The 4,620-nt window shown below is 32.2% G+C and overlaps 1 long non-coding RNA gene across 1 annotated transcript; it reads left to right on the top strand.

Annotated features, from left to right (window-relative positions):
- The first annotated feature begins 841 nt into the window (after positions 1-841).
- Positions 842-2,212, top strand: LOC124888657. Its single transcript, XR_007047221.1, has 2 exons — positions 842-1,079; positions 1,164-2,212. It is a non-coding gene; the product is annotated as an uncharacterized LOC124888657 (long non-coding RNA).
- Positions 2,213-4,620: the final 2,408 nt, after the last annotated feature.

The following is a 4,620-nucleotide window of genomic DNA, read 5'->3' as shown; positions in this document are numbered from 1 at the left end:
GGCGCGCAATACACCCATGCACAAAGCTATACTAGATGCGACTTTCAGATATGATAGGACACTGTTGAAACTTCAGCTCTGATACCAAGTTCTTATCGCCCTGAGTCTGTACCCCTCACGGTGCTCATAATCTGGAAGGACCACAAGCTAACCCATGACTAGTACCTGCTGCAATAACTGAATAATAATACTGTATAATGCAAAATAATAGGGTGAAATGTCATAAGGTTCAATACTAAAATATAATAGAAATACGGTATAACAATACCAAAATTGAAATATCTGTCTAAAAATATTATAGTCTGGAAAACCTCTAAAACTGTCTGAACTATGGAGTTGATGGGATAATCCCCTAACTAACTCCGACTATTGAAAGTAAACTAAGTACTGAAATAATGAAATCATCATGTTCTCGAACTATGAGGTCTCACCACTGACTCTGAATGCTGAAATCTAAAATACTAAGGGTGTTCTGGAGCCCGTGCATCTGAACCTACGGTATAAAACACCATAGAAAAAGAGAAAAGTATGCATCAATACGTGGGAATGTACTGGTATGCAATGTGAGGTAAGGTTGAATGTAAGGGTTCATAAGCATGAACTATAACTGACTGAGTAACATGAACATAACTGAATGGGAATACATGCATGAATACATAGACTGTAACTGAAGTCATCATGATACTGAATACTGAGTTTACTGATAACATGGATTACTGAGAACTAATGTACTGATATACTGTTAACTGAGTGACTATTTCTAATAGTCTTGATTTTGATGGAACTAGCTGAGTTCTGCACTAAGCTGAGTGACTGTATCTGACAGTCTTTAGATAGGAAATGATATAGTTTTGGCCTTCAGGGGTAACAATAACACCCCACGGTTTAACTTTGAGCAGAGTCAAAGTGAACAAGTTGATATGCTTAAAAACTCAATTCTGGCACATTTGACTTATTGGTTTCGGTCAATGCTTTGTCATGAATGTCACCATTCTGGATATATTTTTTTACTGATATGCTTTATTTTTTGCTTGGTAGATGCAATCATGAGGCCATTTTCATTTTCACCCACAATGGAGGTATGCATCTGTCGTCGTTTTTCTCCGCTAACTCTCTTCTAAAGTTTAAATCCAGCTTTCTTATGACAATGAATTTCTTGGTAGGGAACATCAATTGCTAGGGATGGCGGAGGCTCAACTTCATCCCGATCTGATAGTAGTGATTGTGATTCAATCAACAAGTCCCATTCATCTAATCGTAGCTTCCTAAGTCTCCGATTCTTTATGTCAAAGCCCATAGATCCTCTGTCATTTCCAACTGAAACAACACATAGTAGAGAAGCTATTGAGAGCCCCTCAGCTGGGTTTTTAGAAATTGACGCCTAAACCCCACAAAGAGATAAACACCGCTTAAGCAGTGCTAGTGGCAGTCTTGACTTGACGGAGGCTTCCGAGTCTTTCCAATCTGACCTCCTTAGTAAACCTTGTAACCCTTCTGATGGTTTCCGATGTGGGTTTTGCGAGAGGTTTCTTTCACAAAGATCGCCTTGGAGTGTCCGACGAATTGTGAGAAGTGGAGATATGCCAGTTGCTGGGGTCCTTTCATGCCGCCATGTATTTCATGCTAAGTGTTTGGAGCAAGCTACACCAAAATCATGTAAAAGTGATCCTCCTTGCCCAATCTGTGCCAAGCTTGGAGAGGGTAGTTCTCCAGAGCAGCGAGTTTTATCCAAGTTCTTTCTTAGGCTTAAAACATTCAGTGAAGAAGGACCATCCAAGCCTTGGGGCTGTGCTCATTCTGGAGATTGCGTCGGAGGGGCTTTGCACACACCATCTCGTGGCACTATGCTCGCACTAAACAAGAGCCGAATAAGGAAAAATCTTTCTTTGAAGGGTAATTCAGGCAAGGAATTTCCAGTGAAATTAAGAAAAACTAATACATTTTCGTCACATACAGCTATTTATTGGATTAGTTGATCATGCAATGGTGGGATCAGGGATCTTGAAAAGCATCAGCAGGTTCCGGGTTGAAGTAGCAACTGAATTTTGTATATAATTATTGTTCCTGTTTATTGACTTGAATCTTTAGTGGCTTAATCATGTTTATAAAATGTAATGTAGTGGAAGTTGTGTTTGTTTGCACTTTAAAAGCCTCAAACAAATTGCATTTTTTGTGTAAGTTTAAAATTGATCTTTGATCATTGAACCCATTATATGTATTCCTGGGATCGTGGAAATTGTGATTTGCAAGTTGTAGGCATCCAACAAAGTGTTTTTTCTTTACTTGACAAGTAACCTTTGTTCAAAATATGCAATGATTAGACAGGATATAATACATTTTGTAATTTGATTATCGCATATTTTGTTGTAGCTACAGTCTTTTATTTCAGAATAATTTGTCATGCTTTCTGTAGTACTATTTCCCATGTTTTTTACACTTTCGCTGATTTTTTTCTTCGATCTGCTTTGATATGTTTTTTTTCTGAAAGTATCTATTGGAAACAACCTCTCTATCTCTTAAGGTAGGAATAAGGTCAACATGTATTCTATTCTTTTTAAACCGAGGACTGACTCAATAAGATTGAGAGCCTAAAGCCAATTAGTCAAACATCATAGAAAGGCCGCACATATAATTTATATAACAATAAGAATAATAACATTCTCATTGTAATCATATAAGTGAATTCGGAGAGAATCGAATGTACACAGGCCTTATGTAGTAAGAATGTAAAAAATACAAAATTTTAATACAAGAACATTATATAAAGTTGGAAAAAAACAGGTTCAAGAATTTGAGAAGATATAATAATATCGAAATAGTGTTGCGTTGAATATGATAAATTGATGTAATGATACAAATTAGTTGTGCTTCTCCAATATAATGATAACTTGGTACTGTTTGGGAAACTTCATAATGTTCAGGAGAAAAAAAAATAAAATAATACCCCATTACCCACCTGAACTATACCAAAAAGGTTATGACACACCTTAATTTAAATAGCGTTCTATTACCCCCTGAACTAATTAAAAATGCAATTTTAACACCATTATTGCTTACGTGGCGCAACACACTGAAGTGTCCATATAGGCACACGTGTGTGCCACGTAGGCACTAAGAATGTCAAAATTACAGTTTTAATTAATTCAGGAGTTAATACGATCCCCTTTAAGTTGAGGTGTGTCATAACCTTTTTGGATATAGTTCATGGGGTAATTGGGTATTTTCAAAAAAAAAAAAATAGTGAAAGAGGGAATGGAACAGGTAAATTTAGAATTCTTCTAAATTTAATTTTAATATAATTATTTATTAAACGTGTTTTATTGGCTTGAATATTGTTTAGAATTAAGTATGTTTATCGTTTGAATATTTTTATTATTTTTTTTAAGAAGATTTTAGATGTAAATTATTAATAAAATATGATTCTTGTTTGAATATTGTAGTCTCGTCAATAGAAAAAGATTAGTTAGAGCATATATTCTTAAAAATCTTTTGTCAAAATTATGGAATAATTTATTAATTGAATTTAAAGTTCTAACTATTAGTAAAATCTTAAATACTACTAATATAATATTTTAACATAACTTTATTTGGAGAAGAAATAAAATTAACTTTTTAAAAGACATAAAAGTGAATACTAGTTTCAGATAATTAGTTAGTTGGTTAGTTACCTGAACTTTCACCTTGTTGGTGAGGGTTCAATTCCCCACATTATAATCCCCTTCCCCTACGTCATTTAAAAAAAAAAAGTTTCAAATAATTACTCCATAAACTTTTCAAAATACTTATAGTTAGATTTATTTCTAAAGTTTTCTAGTTATTTTCATTCTTTTTAAAATACTTATTTTTCATAAGTATCGTATAATAAACATTCAAATAGGTAATTTCAAAATCAATTATTCCAAGTCACGCTAATTAATATTTCCAAAGTCAAAATTCTCATTGTTTCCAACGTGAATATATAAAAAGATTAGTTGAGGTGATCGTTTGTGCAGAGTTCTTAAAAAATTAACTCTCTCTTATTTTCTTCATTATAAAATTAGAGGTGTATATAGGTCGGGTTGGTTTGGTTTTCTATTGAAAAAAAAAAAATCAATTATGTCGGTTTATTAAAACTATAAACCAAATCAAATCAACATAAAATTGGTTTTTTCGATTTAGCTTTTAGTCGGTTCTTTCGATTTTTTCAGTTTTTTCGGTTTTTCTCGGGTTTTTTTTACAATAATTATTTTTGACAATTATATTGTGATTGAAGTTTAGATCAAGTGTGTTTTCACTCATGCGCTAATGAAAAATCACAATTATGAAAAATTAAGGAGCGAAAAACTCTCTTGAAACTAAAAAAGAAGATGAAGAGTGAAAAGTTTAGGTTTTAAGTTTATATTGAATTTTGGATCATTTTATTAGCAATTAATAGATAAATATTACAACTTAAAGACCCAAATATGAATGTATATATATATATTGAAAATTAATAAAACTAATTGAAAAGTATTTAAAAAGTAGATTATAATTAATATTTTATGTATAAAAAGTTAAATTATATACATACATATATATATATATATATATATATATATATATATATAATATTAAAAATGTGAATATTCTTAGAAAAGTGAA

Source organism: Capsicum annuum, chromosome 11 (assembly GCF_002878395.1).
Source record: "Capsicum annuum cultivar UCD-10X-F1 chromosome 11, UCD10Xv1.1, whole genome shotgun sequence".
NCBI classification, from domain to species: Eukaryota; Viridiplantae; Streptophyta; class Magnoliopsida; order Solanales; family Solanaceae; genus Capsicum; species Capsicum annuum.
Note: the sequence above shows the minus strand (reverse complement) of the source record. Positions and strands in the feature narration are given on the sequence as shown.